Source organism: Cibotium barometz, chromosome 15 (genome assembly GCF_041138505.1).
Source record: "Cibotium barometz isolate CiBa-2024 chromosome 15, ASM4113850v1, whole genome shotgun sequence".
NCBI lineage: Eukaryota > Viridiplantae > Streptophyta > Polypodiopsida > Cyatheales > Cibotiaceae > Cibotium > Cibotium barometz.
In genome coordinates this window covers 9,865,030-9,887,025 of record NC_141060.1, presented here as the reverse complement: position 1 = coordinate 9,887,025, position 21,996 = coordinate 9,865,030, and the positions used below count along the sequence as shown (strand labels likewise).

At 39.0% G+C, this 21,996-nt stretch overlaps 1 pseudogene; it reads right to left on the bottom strand.

The window, feature by feature from the left end:
• Positions 1-17,230: 17,230 nt before the first annotated feature.
• On the bottom strand, positions 17,231-17,377 carry LOC147630951 (signal recognition particle RNA; annotated as a pseudogene).
• Positions 17,378-21,996: the final 4,619 nt, after the last annotated feature.

Genomic DNA, 21,996 nt, shown 5'->3' with positions numbered 1-21,996 from the left:
AGATTTTCACATGGCTCCTCACTCTTTGGAGCCTCACATCTTCTCTTGTCTTCAGTCTTCTTCTTGTGGCAGCATCTCTCCACGCGTCCGTCTCTTCTTTCAGTCTTCTTGGGGCAGCTTCTCTTCTTGTGGCAGCTTCTCTTCTCGTGTCCATGTCTTCCTTCAGTCTCTTCTTTCAGTCTTCTTGGGGCAGCTTCTCTTCTTGTGGCAGCTTCTCTTCTCGTGTCCATGTCTTCCTTCAGATCTTCTTGGTGTGGATCCTCTTCTTGGGAAGAGATATTCTTCTTCTTTCATGGCTGGGGCTATGAGCTCATCCGTCAGGTCATTTTGCTCCATGTGAGCAACATGTTTCAATGTTTTGCTGACAGTTCCTTTGGGTTTTTATGTTTATCTTGTATCATTATGCAATGCAAACCCAAATTTATGCGGGAGGTCTTACCTCTTGCCTTATTCTGGACAAGGGCAGTGTCCGTTCCCATTTTTACACTGATGCAATGTGCCCAATACATAATGTGTATAGCATTCATTCTCATGCACATTCCCAAATGCAACTCTAGCTGTGATTAATCTTGAATTTGAGTGAGATTTATAGGCATTAACCAAGGGTTAAATGCAAAATGATGATTTTCACAAATTTATCAGCACAATTTTCTCAGAAATTACATTAAATCAAGGGTAACCAATTTGTACGGGATGGTTGGAGTATCAAACCAACTCCGATTTGCAATCTGAAGTTATAGGGATCTGTATCAGATACCTAATGGTTAATTTGAACCCTCAATTGCACCAAAATATAGTGATTAGCACTGATTAATCACTGATTAGCAAATTAATGCTCTGTTTTGTGTGCAAAAAACAGAGTATGCGTGGAGTCTAGATCTGGTGCCTTCCACTTCAAATGAGCTCAAATGCTTTCAAAGGCATCAATAGCAATGAGTCTAGTAGAGGATTAAGCCAAGAAACACAAGATTTGACCAAATATTGAAAGCTTAATCTCTATTTTACCAAAGTCACCAGCAGATTTGATGAAGAGCTTGGATCTCACTGTAGACTTGATGAAACTGAATTCTGTCTTCACCAGCTTGTAGAGCATGCTTGAAAAGCCCCGGGGCTAAGAGGAATTAGACCCATTTGATTTGATGAAGTAGAAATCATTGATTTACTGCAGAAAAACGTAGCTTTTTAATCAACAAAAATCGGGAGCTTCCGTGGGGGCGGTTTGCGCTTCTGATTTGATGGGCTGGAGCTCCTATGGGTTAGCTATCTTGGGCTAGAAGGGTTTGGGAAATGGTTGAATGTGCAAGGAGAGGGAGCTCCTCCACTGGCTGGGGGTACAGAGGCTAATTGAAAAAAGAGGGAAAATTATAATTTTCTACTAATCTTGATTAATTAAATAATGGGCTCATAAATCTGATGGATTCTAGGCATGGCTCTGATACCATGTTAAAATTTGAGCATAATGATGAGCTATGGTGGATCAAACACTAGAATCCACATCATTAACAAAGTGATTAGCAAATGATTAAGACGTAATTAGTGAAAAATTAGCAAATAGATTAAGATAGGCATGGATACTCAAAAACCAGCAAATTCTCATTAGGGCTATGCCTCAATTTATAGAGTTTACATCAAGCATCTAACCCCATTGATTTCTCCATGATTCACTCCCAGAATATCTCCACCTTTTGCCTGATTCTCTCCACCTCTTCTCTTTTCCCTGAATATCTCCACACTCCTAAATTCTCTCATGCTACCCATTATTCTCTCCCAGTAGATTCTTCTCACCTTTTCACAGGTTCTTTCACAATTACATCTCCTCTTTTACAGCCTCTATCCAAGAGCTTGTTCCCACACACACCCTATTCACTTGTATTTTCAACACTTTTGTACATAACTACCGATTTTGATACCTCTAGAAAGTGTGATCTCCGAGTTTGCTAGATGTTGTAACAATCGATTATGAAATTACCATCTTGCTAGATGTTGTAACAATCGATTATGAAATTACCATCAACATTTGGTTATATTTGTTCATAACCTCCTCTTTGTTCTACATGGTACTTATCCACCATATCTTATAGTGGTAGTTGACGATGTATACCATAATTTTGATTTCTAGTAGATCAACTAAGTTTGGATTTACAAGATTTGGGTGCTTTCGGATTTGCAAGATTTGCATGCTTTTGGATTTGAAAGATTTGTGTGCTTAGCCATATTCTCCCATACAGTTCCCTCCCCTATCATCACTAGCATTAGTTCTTACACTTCTAGCCGCCTAGGACCTCTAATGGGGTAAGGTAACCATGGCTGCATAGCCATATTTTCCCATAAAGTTCCATCCCCTATCATCATTGACATGTTCGTTCTTACACTTCTAGCTGCCTAGGACCTCTAACGGGGTAAGGTAACCATGGCTGCTTATCTGCATTTACATAAGCCTTTGGCAAGATCGATGTAGTTGGATCGAGGGGTGTGATTTACTGTAATAATTTTAGCATGAGCTTTGGTTGTAGGAGCGTGAATCACCTATTCTAAACATCAATTCATATTCATTGGCTACTGGCATATCTAGGGTGACATCAAGATGGCATTTGTATTGGTAGAGATAACCCTTGATTCTTGAAATGGATCTTTTAGCTGTGGAAGATTCAATGCACATTTTGCATACCTTCCGGTGACTCCTTGGGGTCAAGAGTGTTAGTGGGAAACGCAAAATTTTGGAAAGAAGAATAAGAGGGATGGTAAGTGTCCCTTGGTTTGTCAGTAATCTCCTCATTTTTATTTTCGTTACTTTCTAGAGTTAAAGAAATGAGAAGCCTATGGACAGGGGAAGAATGTTCCTCATTTGATCTATCCCTTACACCTTCATCCAGGTTTGGAGGGTCACAGCACGTACATTCTCCCCTTTCAAGAATGTAGGCTATATTCACTTGGTCAAAAACATATACTAGTGTAGATGTTAAAGAGGTTAAATGTGTAGTAATAATGTCATAGAATCTAGGAATACGATGGATGATAGGTGGTGCATAAATATAGGGGTTAGAGGCATTCTATCCTTCTTATGAGGCGCATTGAAGTGGTGACATTCGTTGCACCTATCCACAAAATCCATAGAATCTCCAAACATAGTTGGCTAACCACCATAAAGTGGCATGCAAGATCTTGCAAGCTATCACTTAGCTAGCAAAATGTCCTCACACAATTCCACATTTTGCTTTCTCTAGGATAGAAAGCAATTTGTCTTTCGTTACACAACACCTTAGCACATGGTCTCTATGGTCTTTACCCATTTTATAGTTGATGCTAGCCTCTCCTGCTCCTAATCGTACTCCTTGTTGTCACCACAAGGATCTCCACATGCTTCTCTAAGGTCTCTTAATCCTCTCGCTCTTGCTTACTCTTACACAATGGACAAGAGGCACATGCACTAAGAATCATGCAAACTACTCTTAACTCTCTCTCACACACAAGACTAGAGCATCAGAAAGCAACCAGACATGCAAGACTCGTTTGGAATAAAGGACGATTGTCCCTTGAAAATGAGAAAAAGTTACACGTATACATCTGGCCCTTATTCGCACTTGGGTTTCCAAACATTTATAGTGAGCTTTCTCATTATGGTGGTGCCCAAAAACTTATATTGAGCTTCGTCGTTGGGCTAGCTTTTCTCATAACACAACATTTTATACTATCATTCTTGACACTTATTACAAGGCATCTCTCATGTGTGGAGAAGAGATGTTTAACTAACCCAAAATGGGATTAACATCCCCCTACCTATTGTAGATTCTTTATTTCTTAGAGGCTTCGGATCTACTATAGATCTCAAGGTTTGTAGTTACTGGTAGGGTGCACCTCGGGCGGGTAGTAGAACGGCCTTGAAAAATTTGTGTTGATCATATCCTCAAAAGTTATATGCATGGAGGAGGGCATGCATCCAAGGTTGTGGTAGTGGAACATGAAGATTGTCCTCTTCTAGGACCTTATTTAGATCAAACTTTAATCTTTCCTTGCTACTGAATGTGTAGGCATACTCATTTGCTGATCAAGAAAGATAATGAGTAATTTAAAAAATCTGATTGTTTGTAACAATCACTGGATCTAGAGTGATTCACCAAGATTTAATGATAGTAAGAATGTGTACTTGCACTACTAGTTTAAGGTAGTAAAGATATTATTTTCTCAAACAAGAAAAATTCGAAACAATTATGGGAGTCCCTTTCTTTATGAGCTCTAAAATCTGCTTTAGATAATTTCTTCTTATTGGCATGTATAGGGGATCCATTGAAATTATTTATGGCATTCTTTTGTACATAACTACCGATTTTGATACCTCTAGGAAGTGTGATCTCCGAGTTTGCTAGATGTTGTAACAATCGATTATGAACATTTGGTTATATTTGTTCATAACCTCCTCTTTGTTCTACATGGTACTTATCCACCATATCTTATAGTGGTAGTTGACGATGTATACCATAATTTTGATTTCTAGTAGATCAACTAAGTTTGGATTTACAAGATTTGCGTGCTTTCGGATTTGCAAGATTTGCATGCTTTTGGATTTGAAAGATTTGTGTGCTTAGCCATATTCTCCCATAAAGTTCCCTCCCCTATCATCACTAGCATTAGTTCTTACACTTCTAGCCGCCTAGGACCTCTAATGGGGTAAGGTAACCATGGCTGCATAGCTATATTTTCCCATAAAGTTCCATCCCCTATCATCATTGACATTCGTTCTTACACTTCTAGCTACCTAGGACCTCTAACGGGGTAAGGTAACCATGGCTGCTTATCTGAATTTACATAAGCCTTTGGCAAGATCGATGTAGTTGGATCGAGGGGTGTGATTTACTGTAATACTTTTAGCATGAGCTTTGGTTGTAGGAGCGTGAATCGCCTATTCTAAACATCAATTCATATTCATTGGCTGCTGGCATATCTAGGGTGACATCAAGATGGCATTTGTATTGGTAGAGATAGCCCTTGATTCTTGAAATGGATCTTTTAGCTGTGGAGGATTCAATGCACATTTTGCATACCTTCCGGCAACTCCTTGGGGTCAAGAGTGTTAGTGGGAAACGCAAAATTTTGGAAAGAAGAATAAGAGGGATGGTAAGTGTCCCTTGGTTTGTCAGTAATCTCCTTATTTTTATTTTCTTTACTTTCTAGAGTTAAAGAAATGAGAAGCCTATGGACAGGGGAAGAATGTTCCTCATTTGATCTATCCCTTACACCTTCATCCAGGTTTGGAGGGTCACAGCACGTACATTCTCCCCTTTCAAGAATGTAGGCTATATTCACTTGGTCAAAAAACATATACTAGTGTAGATGTTAAAGAGGTTAAATGTGTAGTAATAATGTCATAGAATCTAAGAATACGATAAGGATGATAGGTGGTGCATAAATATAGGGGTTAGAGGCATTCTATCCTTCTTATGAGGCACATTGAAGTGGTGACATTCGTTGTACCTATCCACAAAATCCATAGAATCTCCAAACATAGTTGGCTAACCTGCAACCGGACCCTTAATTTTCTTGAAGAGAATAATCAAAAGACTCATAAAAGTTATATCAAATATCAAAACAACTACTTGAATTAAATTGAAAATTAAAAGCACATATCAAAACATAGAGCAAGAGAAAGAAATACTTCACCATCAACACAAGGCAACACAAGACTGGGTGCAATCTTTGCCCCCCAACGTGAGTGGCTTCTCCTCGCGTGGGTATTTGTGATATATATCAAAAGTAGGCTTTCAGCCAAAAATAAAGTATACATCCATATTTGGACTTTGCCATTTAATTAGCCTTTGTCCTCAATTAACCTTTGTCCTCAAACCTTCTAAGGTTTGCACTATTTTTCTAATGCAATAATCTAACTTGTGCACATATGGACATTACAAAATAAATCAACTAGTGCTCGTACGCACACTGTACAATAAATTGACGCATGCACACACACACATCACACTGATGTCAAAATAATATCAAACGCCATAGTACAGCCACAAAATATTGTGAGAACTGTCCACACGCCATGACTCAATCCACCATCCGTGCGACACCTAAATCGGTACCCTCGCACTATGCAACACCTAAATCGGTACCCTTGCACACCTCATCACCTAAACTCATAAACATAAACCACGTCAGTAGTAATAATCAATTGACATCACATCAATCAATCCTAACGTGTTCATGATGAGAAATAGGCATCATAAAAAATATATAAATTTAAATGACCATGATTATTATTCGAATAACATGGGTCATAACAGTCCCCCTGTTGGGAATCAACTGTCCTCAGTTGCGCAATCAATGAGTGGATGGCTTCATGGCACAAGTGGAGGAAAAGATCATCACATCAATCAATTTTTAAAAATAAAACCAAACAAGTGAACGCATGTAAAAGGGATCTAAGTGTCCCATACCACAGAGGTACCTTCCACATACAAACACTCGCTGGTGAAAGATAGAAGACATAGATACGTCTAGGGTAGGCATGTAAAACCAATCTAATGTCCCATACCATAGATTAATTCCACACGACACTACCTTAAGAACAGAAGTTTGAGACGGAGTAGCTAATTCCCTCTGAAACTTTCATTCTGACATAACTTTTCTCTATCCTCAAAATTAGACTACAAGTCTTCTTCCAAAAATGAATTAGGTCGAAATGGAAATTCTTATCAACTTAAGATTGAAAAATAATCACTTACATTACTGTCAATAACTTGATGAATTCTGGGGATTTGTTCTTGATCTTAATCTTGTAATTGTCTAACTAAATTCAAAAATTATAATCTTTGAATAGGTCTATAATTCTTGAATTTGTGAATCTTACTTGTAAACAATGAAATCTTAAGAGAATCTTGAGCTTAAGCTTAATCTTAAACTTGAAATCAGAACTTGAATAAAGATGGACATCTTGTGCCCTAGTTGATAGCAAGAACTTGATATACTAGTAATGAATCTTGGCTTAGATTAAAAATATTTGAATAGACGAAAATTGAGAGATTAGTCTTTAATTAATCATAATTGCAATTCTTGAATAAATCTTGTTCTTAAGGGGTTTAAATCTTGTGGTTGAATATATCTTTGACTTAGAGCAATTCTTGGTCTAGAAAGAATCTTGTACTTGGATAGATCTTAAACTAAAACACTTGAAAATTTAGATAAAACTTTACTTGAAAGAATCTTGTACTCAGATAGATCTTAAACTAGAACACTTGAAAATTTAGATAAAGCTTTACTTGAATTGTTATAAACTTCCTAATTGTGATTGGCATACAACTTAAGCTTGGTTTCTAGTCACTTGAGAGCTATTTCTTTACTTTTCTCATCATCACTAAATTTGATGGTTGGTGAAGCAATTGATAACTTAAATCAAAGACTGGAGAAACTTGCTTGGTTCTTGAATCTTCAAATTGGTCTTAATCTTGTATGAGATGCCTAGCAATCATTTTTACTTGAATTTGGGCAACTAGATCTTGAAGATAACTTTTGCTAATCTTGTCTCGATCTTTCTAGTTAGGTCACTGTATCTAAAATTCTTTTCAGGAGCTAAAGTTTTCTAACTAGGTCTAGAAGGAAATAATATTGAGAAAACAGATACAAAAGCAAAAACACCATATTAGTGAATTTGGGAATTTCCCAATTCCCATTTTTGAATACTTAAAAAAGGGGACATGGATAACATGTTTGTAAGTTTCTCAAAACCCTATCATATGACCTATCATTGGAAAGCGCCTGAAAAATGGAATCTAAAGAGCTATAAAGCGCTCATTTTGGATTAGTGGTGTTCAAGTGGTTAATCCAAACTTTTGACCACGTGTCCCAAACTTGCGGAAAATTCCCATATTCCCCAATATGGTGTTCAAACAAGAAATTGTATACAATAAATAATTTATTTATTTTTTTAAACACATACCTCCACCTTTGGTTAATGTGTCGAGTGCGTTAACCTCTTCAGTGTCAAGCTGTTCCTGAATAGTACGATGAATGGTACGATGGTGCGGATATTCACCCATTTCATGACAATTAAAAGAATAGGAAAAATTTAAAACAAGAGAAAAGATAGGATTTCTTATCTCATATGGAACGTCGAACTAGATGTGAATCTTGCCAAGTTAGCTCAATACACAAATGCATAATTTTTCAAGAAATAATCCATGTACTCTTTAAAATTAGAAAACTAGCCGTAGGTTAAAGCAACATTTTAATGATATCTTCACTAACAAGCTGTTTGTATTGTTCGTACTTTATGAGGATTTAGAAAACAACATTATTCACAAGAATTTGACAACTCTCAAAATTTCTCTTGAGGTAAATTCTAAAAATCTCTAGAATAAATCCAAACTAACTATATGTACATGGGATTCTTTTCCATAAAATACGATGGGAATAGTCAAAAAATATTTTTCTTTTGTAAAACATTTTACTAATCTCATATGGTAAGCTTTAAGCTTATTTGAAAGCTTATTTGAAAAACTTAACAAAGCTTTATAATAAAAGCTTTTTCAAGCATTTCTCGGCCTGAAACTGTCAACTCAGCTAACCTAAATTTAGAGAAGAGGTGGTATATTTATAGATATGGTCTCCTTTTTTTTTAAAACTAAGCTTATATCAAAGCTTTATACTAAGCTTTATCTCATAAAGCTTTTAATATTTGATTTATTAAGCTTATTAAAAAGCTTATGAAAGCTTTACTACTAAAACTTGTAACCTGGCACGCCAAAGGCTGGAGCGTAAAAAGGAAACAGCCCACTACAGCATCTAATAAAAAAATAAAATAAACATTTTAAGCTTATAGCTAATATAATTAGGGTCTAAAAAATTTCCTCCCCCTTGAATTCACAGCTCACGGGTGTCGCCGGTTGGATGGAGAGAAGAAATTCAGGAAATTCAGCACCTCCTATTTGCGCAACCGGCCTGAAAATTCCTCATCTCCCTTAATTCGCAGCTCGCCGCCGGGTATGAACGAGGGAGAGAGAGATTAAAAAAATCAATAAAAAATTCATATATATATATTTTAAAATCTATGAAGCTGCCCCATTCAGGATGCGCTGGGCGCAGGCCGTCGGCTGGATGGAGAGAGGAATGATTGTGCGCTGTGCGCTACCGCCCGGGTACGAAGGAGGCAGAGAGAGAAAGAGAAGAAAGATCAATTTTTAGAATTTTAATTTCTCACAGACCTTATTTCTCCATAAATTATAAATTAGCTCTTGGTGAATTATACACCGTCCATTATAGATTGCTTCCTCCCTCAATGGTTTAGCAATTGGAAAGCTAAGCAGGATTGACTATCAATTTTGAAACCCATCCATACAGACAGATTAGGAAGAGGATTAGTGAAGAGGAAGGTGGTTTCATGGTTTTGGGAAACCCACTAATGGTTTTTCACCTAGTTTTACCCTTTGGGCAATAGATTGATGGAGATTGATTATCCAATCGTTAAACACAAGCTTTATTTCATCCATACATAAACAAAAATCCCTAAACGTGTTCTTCTTCAATTTAAATTTAAGAAAATTACCAAAATCACCTCTGTTTTTGTCTCTTTCACCTCTTTTGACCGCCTTCAAGAAAATTAAATTACACCAAAGCTCTGATACCACTGCAACCGGACCCTTAATTTTCTTGAAGAGAATAATCAAAAGACTCATAAAAATTATATCAAATATCAAAACAACTACTTGAATTAAATTGAAAATTAAAAACACATATCAAAACATAGAGCAAGAGAAAGAAATACTTCACCATCAACACAAGGCCCAACACAAGACTAGGTGCAATCTTCCCCCCCCAATGTGAGTGGCTTCTCCTCGCGTGGGTATTTGTGATATATATCAAAAGTAGGCTTTCAGCCAAAAATAAAGTATACATCCATATTTGGACTTTGCCATTTAATTAGCCTTTGTACTCAATTGACCTTTGTCCTCAAACCTTCTAAGGTTTGCACTATTTTTCTAATGCAATAATCTAACTTATGCACATATGCACATTACAAAATAAATCAACTAGTGCTCATACACACACTGTACAATAAATTGACGCATGCACACACACACATCACACTGATGTCAAAATAATATCAAACGCCATAGTACAGCCACAAAATATTGTGAGATCTGTCCACACGCCATGACTCAATCCACCATCCATGCGACACCTAAATCGGTACCCTCACACTGTGCAACACCTAAATCGGTACCCTTGCACACCTCATCACCTAAACTCATAAACATAAACCACGTCAGTAGTAATAATCAATTGACATCACATCAATCAATCCTAACGTGTTCATGATGAGAAATAGGCATCATAAAAAATATATAAATTTAAATGACCATGATTATTATTGGAATAACATGGGTCATAACATAACCACCATAAAGTGGCATGCAAGATCTTGCGAGCTATCACTTAGCTAGTAAAATGTCCTCACACAATTCCACATTTTGCTTTCTCTAGGATAGAAAGCAATTTGTCTTTCGTTACACAACACCTTAGCACATGGTCTCTATGGTCTTTACCCATTTTATAGTTGATGCTAGCTTCTCCTGCTCCTAATCCTACTCCTTGTTGTCACCACAAGGATCTCCACATGCTTCTCTAAGGTCTCTTAATCCTCTCGCTCTTGCTTACTCTTACACAATGGACAAGAGGCACATGCACTAAGAATCATGCAAACTACTCTTAACTCTCTCTCACACACAAGACTAGAGCATCAGAAAGCAACCACACAAGCAAGACTCGTTTGGAATAAAGGACGATTGTCCCTTGAAAATGAGAAAAAGTTACACGTATACATCTCGCCCTTATTCGCACTTGGGTTTCCAAACATTTATAGTGAGCTTTTTTATTATGGTGGTGCCCAAAAACTTATATTGAGCTTTGTCGTTGGGCTAGCTTTTCTCATAACACAACATTTTATACTATCATTCTTGACACTTATTACAAGGCATCTCTCATGTGTGGAGAAGAGATGTTTAACTAACCCAAAATGGGATTAACATCCCCCTACCTATTGTAGATTCTTTATTTCTTAGAGGCTTCGGATCTACTATAGATCTCAAGGTTTGTAGTTACTGGTAGGGTGCACCTCGGGTAGTAGAACAGCCTTGATAAATTTGTGTTGATCATATCCTCAAAAGTTATATGCATGGAGGAGGGCATGCATCCAAGGTTGTGGTAGTGGAACATGAAGATTGTCCTCTTCTAGGACCTTATTTAGATCAAACTTTAATCTTTCCTTGCTACTGAATGTGTAGGCATACTCATTTGCTGATCAAGAAAGATAATGAGTAATTTAAAAAATCTGATTGTTTGTAACAATCACTGGATCTAGAGTGATTCACCAAGATTTAATGATAGTAAGAATGTGTACTTGCACTACTAGTTTAAGGTAGTAAAGATATTATTTTCTCAAACAAGAAAAATTCGAAACAATTATGGGAGTCCCTTTCTTTATGAGCTCTAAAATCTGCTTTAGATAATTTCTTCTTATTGGCATGTATAGGGGATCCATTGAAATTATTTATGGCATTCTTTTGTACATAACTACCGATTTTGATACCTCTAGGAAGTGTGATCTCCGAGTTTGCTAGATGTTGTAACAATCGATTATGAACATTTGGTTATATTTGTTCATAACCTCCTCTTTGTTCTACATGGTACTTATCCACCATATCTTATAGTGGTAGTTGACGATGTATACCATAATTTTGATTTCTAGTAGATCAACTAAGTTTGGATTTACAAGATTTGCGTGCTTTCGGATTTGCAAGATTTGCATGCTTTTGGATTTGAAAGATTTGTGTGCTTAGCCATATTCTCCCATAAAGTTCCCTCCCCTATCATCACTAGCATTAGTTCTTACACTTCTAGCCGCCTAGGACCTCTAATGGGGTAAGGTAACCATGGCTGCATAGCCATATTTTCCCATAAAGTTCCATCCCCTATCATCATTGACATTCGTTCTTACACTTCTAGCTGCCTAGGACCTCTAACGGGGTAAGGTAACCATGGCTGCTTATCTGAATTTACATAAGCCTTTGGCAAGATCGATGTAGTTGGATCGAGGGGTGTGATTTACTGTAATACTTTTAGCATGAGCTTTGGTTGTAGGAGCGTGAATCGCCTATTCTAAACATCAATTCATATTCATTGGCTCCTGGCATAACTAGGGTGACATCAAGATGGCATTTGTATTGGTAGAGATAGCCCTTGATTCTTGAAATGGATCTTTTAGCTGTGGAGGATTCAATGCACATTTTGCATACCTTCCGACAACTCCTTGGGGTCAAGAGTGTTAGTGGGAAACGCAAAATTTTGGAAAGAAGAATAAGAGGGATGGTAAGTGTCCCTTGGTTTGTTTGTAATCTCCTCATTTTTATTTTCTTTACTTTCTAGAGTTAAAGAAATGAGAAGCCTATGGACACGGGAAGAATGTTCCTCATTTGATCTATCCCTTACACCTTCATCCAGGTTTGGAGGGTCACAGCACGTACATTCTCCCCTTTCAAGAATGTAGGCTATATTCACTTGGTCAAAAACATATACTAGTGTAGATGTTAAAGAGGTTAAATGTGTAGTAATAATGTCATAGAATCTAAGAATACGATAAGGATGATAGGTGGTGCATAAATATAGGGGTTAGAGGCATTCTATCCTTCTTATGAGGCACATTGAAGTGGTGACATTCGTTGCACCTATCCACAAAATCCATAGAATCTCCAAACATAGTTGGCTAACCACCATAAAGTGGCATGCAAGATCTTGCGAGCTATCACTTAGCTAGCAAAATGTCCTCACACAATTCCACAATTTGCTTTCTCTAGGATAGAAAGCAATTTGTCTTTCGTTACACAACACCTTAGCACATGGTCTCTATGGTCTTTACCCATTTTATAGTTGATGCTAGCTTCTCCTGCTCCTAATCCTACTCCTTGTTGTCACCACAAGGATCTCCACATGCTTCTCTAAGGTCTCTTAATCCTCTCTCTCTTGCTTACTCTTACACAATGGACAAGAGGCACATGCACTAAGAATCATGCAAACTACTCTTAACTCTCTCTCACACACAAGACTAGAGCATCAGAAAGCAACCAGACAAGCAAGACTCGTTTGGAATAAAGGACGATTGTCCCTTGAAGATGAGAAAACGTTACACGTATACATCTGGCCCTTATTCGCACTTGGGTTTCCAAACATTTATAGTGAGCTTTCTCATTATGGTGGTGCCCAAAAACTTATATTGAGCTTCGTCGTTGGGCTAGCTTTTCTCATAACACAACATTTTACACTATCATTCTTGACACTTATCACAAGGCATCTCTCATGTGTGGAGAAGAGATGTTTAACTAACCGAAAATGGGATTAACATCCCCCTACCTATTGTAGATTCTTTATTTCATAGAGGCTTCGGATCTACTATAGATCTCAAGGTTTGTAGTTACTGGTAGGGTGCACCTCGGGTAGTAGAACAGCCTTGATAAATTTGTGTTGATCATATCCTCAAAAGTTATATGCATGGAGGAGGGCATGCATCCAAGGTTGTGGTAGTGGAACATGAAGATTGTCCTCTTCTAGGACCTTATTTAGATCAAACTTTAATCTTTCCTTGCTACTGAATGTGTAGGCATACTCATTTGCTGATCAAGAAAGATAATGAGTAATTTAAAAAATCTGATTGTTTGTAACAATCACTGGATCTAGAGTGATTCACCAAGATTTAATGATAGTAAGAATGTGTACTTGCACTACTAGTTTAAGGTAGTAAAGATATTATTTTCTCAAACAAGAAAAATTCGAAACAATTATGGGAGTCCCTTTCTTTATGAGCTCTAAAATCTGCTTTAGATAATTTCTTCTTATTGGCATGTATAGGGGATCCATTGAAATTATTTATGGCATTCTTTTGTACATAACTACCGATTTTGATACCTCTAGGAAGTGTGATCTCCGAGTTTGCTAGATGTTGTAACAATCGATTATGAACATTTGGTTATATTTGTTCATAACCTCCTCTTTGTTCTACATGGTACTTATCCACCATATCTTATAGTGGTAGTTGACGATGTATACCATAATTTTGATTTCTAGTAGATCAACTAAGTTTGGATTTACAAGATTTGCGTGCTTTCGGATTTGCAAGATTTGCATGCTTTTGGATTTGAAAGATTTGTGTGCTTAGCCATATTCTCCCAGTAAGTGTCCCTTTGTTTGTCAGTAATCTCCTTATTTTTATTTTCTTTACTTTCTAGAGTTAAAGAAATGAGAGGCCTATGGACAGGGGAAGTATGTTCCTCATTTGATCTATCCCTTACACCTTCATCCAGGTTTGGAGGGTCACAGCACGTACATCCTCCCCTTCCAAGAATGTAGGCTATATTCACTTGGTCAAAAACATATACTAGTGTAGATGTTAAAGAGGTTAAATGTGTAGTAATAATATCAAAGAATCTAAGAATACGATAAGGATGAAAGGTGGTGCATAAATATAGGGGTTAGAGGCATTCTATCCTTCTTATGAGGCACATTGAAGTGGTGACATTCGTTGCACCTATCCACAAATTCCATAGAATCTCCAAACATAGTTGGCTAACCACCATAAAGTGGCATGCAAGATCTTGCGAGCTATCACTTAGCTAGCAAAATGTCCTCACACAATTCCACAATTTGCTTTCTCTAGGATAGAAAGCAATTTGTCTTTCGTTACACAACACCTTAGCACATGGTCTCTATGGTCTTTACCCATTTTATATAGTTAACTGGGGGATGCCAACTTAATAAGCGATTGCATCCTATCTTTGTTCAAGGCCTATTGGTTGGGAATCCATAAGCGAGATACGTGAAATTTTTTTCGCTCTATTCGGGGACCAAGTCAAGTCTAAACAAAGTTGCATTTGGTAAATCATCATTAACTTCTATGGCGGGTGCTCCGTTTGGGGGTCCTTGACATATGGTCTACCAAAATATGTTGTTTCTCTTTCTTAAATATGATAGTCAGATCAAATTCCATCAATAAGAGAAACCATCGCATAATTCGCCCAATTATGAAAGGTTTATTGGCAAGGTATAACAAGGCTTGTTGATCTACAAAGAACACAAATTTATTGGCAAAAGCAGGTAATGCATGTACTTCTTAACCGCATAAACCATCACCAATCCTTTATGTAATGGCGCAGTTCATTTCCACCTCGTTTAGTGATTTACTCATAAAGCACACGGGGTAGTCTAGCTTGAATTCACGTGATTGCGAGAAACACACTCGTAAAATTGGCATTAATGTTGTGAACATGAAAGATCAAGTCCCAATTAGGTGGTCTGAAAATAGGTGCACTTGCCAAAGCCTTTTTCAATTCATTGTATGCCTTCTTAATAGTCCTTGGTCCATTATGAGTAACCTATATAGTGCACATACTATCTCAGTGTAAACTGCGATAATAAGTCTACTATAATAGCCCATGTGACGCATGAGTCATTAAACTTCTTTGGGTGGTAGTAGTTTTAGAATTAGTTTCACTTTACTCTCATCAATTGAAATACCATTTTTTGACACTATGTGACCCAATATCACACCATGTTTTACCCAGAATTGACACTTCAAAGGGTTCAAGGATATGCAATTCAAATTTTACTTTGAGATATCTTTCTTAGGCAATCTGAGTTTGCCTTCCATCGTAAATGTGCACAGAGATCATCTATAAATATTTCCAACCACTTTTGTAAGTAGTCTTTGAATGTAGTACACATTAACCTCTGGAATATCACCAGAGCATTGGTCAAGCTGAACGGCATGACTTTGTAAGGAAACGTTCCCCATGTAGTTGTTGTGAATACTATTTTATATTGATCGTTAGGGGCCATGGACACTTGATTGTATCCCAAAATGCATCCAAAAAGTTGTAAGCTTCTGCCCCCCCCCCCCTACTACCACTCTTTCCAAAACATGCTCAATATATGCTAAGGGCAATGATGTGTCCGCATTGCCACACTGACCTTCTTCAAATCCACGCATGCCCTGAGCTTGCCATTCTTTTTTAGAATATGGATGTTGCAAACATCAAAACCTGTTTCCAAAAGCTCTCATATTGCCAACAACAGGGTGGTAGTCCAATTGGTAAGAGGTTTCATCTCTGCAGTGAAGAATACCTTCATTAGCTCACACCATAGCCATGGAGTGATAAATAAGGAGAAAGGGATTTGATTCCTGCGCTGTCTCAATAGCTTCAGGTCCCCTGTAGCCGAGTTCCAGCCCAATGATTGTGAAGGTCCCCTCAAATGTGTGGTGGTTGTGGTCGCCCACAGAACCAAAGCCTCCATCCATGTATGGTTGCAACAACAACTGGACTCTTGGTCGCGGTCGCCTCAGTATGTGGTTGCCGGGCCTACTAGCCCTTGCAAGGCCTGGATCCAACACGATGTCCGTGTGATGGACCTCCTTGAACGTGGCTTTAGTGGCCAATGTCTATGCTTGTATGCTTCCCCAAGCTGCCAACAAACGTGAGACAGCATTTCTCAAGACACCCTTGAAATGCTTGTACTTAATGCGCTTTGATCATGCCCATGCCTGCCTACAATCAGTGCAGTCCACAAAATCCAAAAGCTTGTCTGAGACTTACTGTGGTGTTGAGCTCTCTGTCCACCAGAGTCCCCTCTTTTTAGCAATCTCAGCATCATGTACTCCACAACCGCCAGCCACCAACAAACAGTAGGGGGTGTCTTTTCTGACATGTATGACAATGTGGCATGGGAGAAGCCCCCTTAAACCCCCAAAAAAACAAACAAAACAAACATGGCTTCTTCCTTGCCATGCGGCCCAGCTAGCCAACTGACACCTACCTTTTGAGCTATGGCCAAAAAGCCACGATTGGCATTACATATATATATATATCCACCAAGGTGGGTGCCTAGCTATAGCTCTGTGCCCGAGTCGTTTTTGTCCCTGCAAACAAAAAGACCCACAACCAAACAAAAACGCAAAAGAAAAACTGGTACCTCTCTCTCTCTCTCTCTCTCTCTCTCTCTCTCTATAGAAGAAGAGCGAGCGCTCTCCTCTATCGCTCTTCAGGGTGTCTGCAAGCAGCAGGGAGAAGTTACTTTTTATTTTTGTTTTTCTAATAAAAAGATATATTTAAATAATTAATTGGAAAAGAGAATTAGAAAAAGGCTGGGGTTCGCAGTGGCGGCGGCGTGAGGATGGTCGGCAGCCGCACGAGGGCTGGCGTTATCCCTCCACTGCCGGGAGAGGGGGGTAATCGTTGCTCCGTTCCCGGCCTGACACGCGGTCCCCCCCACTGCAGGGAATGGCAGACAACCTCACCCTCCGGCAAGGTGCCAATACCTCCACTCCAGGCTTGGAGATGGGCGCGCCACAAGATGTGCCAGCAACCGGTCCTGCACAGCGGCGCCACGCGTCCGATCCCAGCCCACGTCCCTCCGCTGACGCGGATCGAAGGCGCTACTGCACCCGGGATGAAGCTCTTGCTGGTTCCCGTTTGGCATCCTCTAGGTTAAGCGTTTTACATCCTACTCTCGATGTGGGACTAATAATAAACCTCCCTCCCTTTTCTCTCTTGCCCACCATGAGCTTGGGATTTTTCTTTTTTCTTTAATCAACATAATAATAATAATAAAACAAAACAAGTCATCGTGCGACATCGGTCGTCGTTGGTGGTGGGGCTGATGATACTGCTAGGAAAAACAATAGCAAAATGACGGTCTCCCATTTGAATCAAGCGTTCTTTGCCCGCCCTCCTAAGAGCTACGATATTCGCCAGCAGAGCAGGAAAAAGAAGCCATTAACAGTCTTTAGATCTCCTAGGAGCTACGTTTTTCAGTCTCGAGGTGGATCATCCCTAACGATCATATATGACATATTTTAGTCTCACATAGACCCTTTAAGTATTTTCTACACATTAAAATGATCCTCTCTCTCTCTCTCTCTCTCTCTCTCTCTCTCTCTCTCTCTCTCTCGTTGATAAATCGACCTATGTCCCACATCCTACTCTCGGTGTGGGACTTAACCTCCCTTCTCTTGTCCATGAGCTTGGGATTTTCCTTACCTTGGGTAGCCTAACATCTTTGCAAAAAAGCATGAAAGGAGAGAAAACCACGTGGCATGTTAATAAAAATAAATTACCGAAATTTCTTGAAAAGCTCGTTAAATAACAAGCTTCCTAAAAATAGCTCAAAAAACTTTCCTTCAAAAGCTCGCGCACAATAATCTTGGGGCGATATGCTGCGCTGATTGATGTAAAAAGCTTGTGTGTATTTTATGAGAAACAATGGGGTTTCCAGCTTTCTGATCGAGTGAGACTCTACGCGGTGCTTGGTCCCAACAAAAGAGCCCTCATATTTTTGGTGAGCCCCACATGAAAGCCTCTCGCCTTCGTGTAGGAGATAGAAAGAGAGCGGTGGTTCTTGCTTCCATGAAAGCTCAGCGAAGACGATGTTGCCTCTTTGCTAAAAAGCATCGCCGCGTGACACCAAGAAGAAAGATGGATTTTGGCAACTTGCGATTCGTGGGTTTTCTTGGGGATTTCAACTTCTCCTCGTTTTTTTGTGTGTGAATCAAAAGCACGCTGAGCATATCACCAAAGTTCTCTTTGCTAAAAAGCATCGCGACACCAAGCGTGTCTACAAAGAAGATGGATTTTGGCAACCTGTGATTCGTGGGTTTTCTTGTGGATTTCAACTTCTCCTCGTTTTTTTGTGTGAATCAACAAGCACACCGGGCATATCATCAAAGTTCCTTACATACAAGAGGAACATTAACGTGGTATTTATGTGAGAGAAAGCAAGCGAAGCGCACAACCCCAATAGAGCGCAAGAAGCTAGAAAGCAACATAGGCAAGAAGGATCGGCAAAATCGATGGATGTGTGTGTTGAAAGGTCCAACCACTACAATCGATGGATGTGTGTGTTGAAAGGTCCAACCACTACAATCACAAAGCCTGTACAGGTCGATTAGAGCTTGTGCTTTTTGGTGTGCTGACACCGGTGCATAAACGCAAGTAGGTACTCTCTCTCTCTCACGCAGACACACACACACATTATCATCATCAAAACCAAATGCACTCCATGCTCGTAAAACTAGATTGTGTGAGTGCTTGGGCAAGATACTTCGTGTAGTGTAGAGCATATTTGAAATGCTCGAATGAACATGAATCTGAAAGCATACTTGGAAGAAATGCTAGACTGACATTCGCAATTGATGAGCTTGAAGCCTGTTCTTATATTCCATAGGGATTCAAAAGTACCTCGCAAATCGGAAAATTACAAATTGATTGCCACATTTGAAAATGAGTTTTGTATCACACAAATCAATACGTAGGACTAATGGCCGCCTTCAACACTGAAGGTGTTTTGGTCCACTTTCAATATCGAAATTGCTATTTGGGAAATGGGGGAAGGGCACGTTCTCCTATGTTTATTGAATTTCGGGGAGAACTGTGCCAACTCGCCATAATTTATGTATGGTTTTCTTTAATACTTCACTCATACAAACGAGCTCGAAAATTTTATGACTTGATGAATGACATGTAACTGTGATTCAAATGTGGTAATGAAAGTTGGAAGTATCTACCTTGCGATGAAAGTTGGAATTATCTACCTTGCGATGTACTCTGCTCTATCAATGTCCAGTGATTCCTCATGTCGAGTATAATCATAGGTTTGATGTTCATGCTCGTTCAAGCTCTATAAGTTGTTCATATATACTTGAGAAAGACACCCATACGAAGAAGACGATGATGTTGCCTCTTTGCTAAAAAGATGATGTTGCCTCTTTGCTAAAAAGCTTTTCCGTGCGACACCAAGAAGAAAGATGGATTTTGGCAACTTGCGATTCGTGGGTTTTCTTGGGGATTTCAACTTCTCCTCGTTTTTTTGTGTGTGAATCAAAAACACCCTGAGCATATCACCAAAGTTCTCTTTGCTAAAAAGCATTGTGACACCAAGCGTGTCTACAAAGAAGATGGATTTTGGCAACCTATGATTCGTGGGTTTTCTTGTGGATTTCAACTTCTCCTCGTTTTTTTTGTGTGAGAATCAACAAGCACACCGGGCATATCATCAAAGTTCCTTACATACAAGAGGAACATTAACGTGGTATTTATGTGAGAGAAAGCAAGCGAAGCGCACAACCCCAGTAGAGCGCAAGAAGCTAGAAAGCAACATAGGCAAGAAGGATCGGCAATCGATGGATGTGTGTGTTGAAAGGTCCAACCACTACAATCACAAAGCCTATACAGGTTGATTAGAGCTTGTGCTTTTTGTTGTGTTGACACACGGGTGCATAAACGCAAGTAGGTACATCTCTCTTTCTCTCTCTCTCTCTCTCTCTCTCTCTCTCTCTCTCTCTCTCTCTCACACACACACACACACACACACACACATCATCATCATCATCTCATCAAAACCAAGTGCACTCCATGCTCTGAAGCTTGTAAAACAAGATTGTGTGAGTGCTTGGGCATAGAGCATATTTGAGATGCTCGAATGAACATGAATCTGAAAGCATACTTGGAAGAAATGCTAGACTGACATTCGCAAATTGATGAGCTTGAAGCCTGTTCTTATGTTCCATAGGGATTCAAAAGTACCTCACAAATTGGAAAATTACAAATTCATTACCACATTTGAAAATGAGTTTTGTATCACACAAATCAATACGTAGGACTAATGATCGACTTCACTCACACAAACGAGCTCGAAAATCTTATGACTTGATGAATGACATGTAACTCAGATTCAAATGTCGTAATGAATTTGGAATTATCTACCTTGTGATGTACTCTGCTCTATCGATGTCCAACGATTCCTCACGTCGAGTATAATCATAGGCTTAATGTTCATGCTCGTTCAAGCTCTATAAGCTATTCATATATACTTGAGAAAGACACGCATACGAAGAGCTGTGAGGAACAGACCAGAAATGGTATGGGTTGCAGTGTCCATCTTCATTCAAGTGCTTCAAGATAATTATACGTGAATGGAAGGAAGTATACACGTTCTTTCAAAGTACGTTGGACAATGGACAGGTGCAAGCAATCAAGAGGATAAGGATACCTAAGGATTCTAGTTTTTTTTAAATCATAATAATCCTTTTTGTAAAAACGAAGGAACGTGCCGCATTATCATGCATACGCATATATATGTATTCTTTCTCAATGTGTGTGTAGTACCATTACAAAACAAGGCATCAAGCAATGTGTGATCATTGACTGATGATGATGCTCCTGGCATGTGGAATGAATCCCTTCGATTATTGTATGATAAGCCTTGAGATCCTTTCTCTTAGCCACACTCTCTTCACAACGTAATCAACTAGGGATAGACCACCTTTAGGAGTATTGATATATATGCCTATGTCTAAACTTGATTTTCAGATTCCCTCCAGGACATAAGGGAACGTGATGTTGCACTAAAGATATACATACATAATCTTGAGCACATGTACATGACAAAAACTTACACGATGCAAAACTTACACTCTCGATTAGTCATGCTTGAGATGGCATCTTGAATTCAAACATGGAATCTCCGTCACTCACCAAACCCGAAAGGTTTTCCCTAATGTCTCTCTCTCTCTCTCTCTCTCTCTCTCTCTCTCTCTCTCTCTCTCTCTCTCTCTCTCTCTCTCTCCCCCCACACACACACACACATGCTCATGTGGGGTTGTCGAGACATCATTTATTTATAAGCCCATGTTACAATAGTTTTAACATTGGGCTAACTCCATAATAGGTTGGTACAATGAAAAAGAAGGGGGAGGGCTTTTGTCGACCACGTACCCTCTCTCTCTCTCTCTCTCTCTCTCTCTCTCTCTCTCTCTCTCCAGCATTCATAAATAGGCCTATGTCTAAACTTGATTTTGTGATTCTCTCCGAGACAAAGTACACGTGAAAAAACTTTCACGCAACTCTCTCTTGAGTATTGTTAAATCAACGCCTTGTTATGGCTTGCACCACTCTTTGTGAAGCCCAC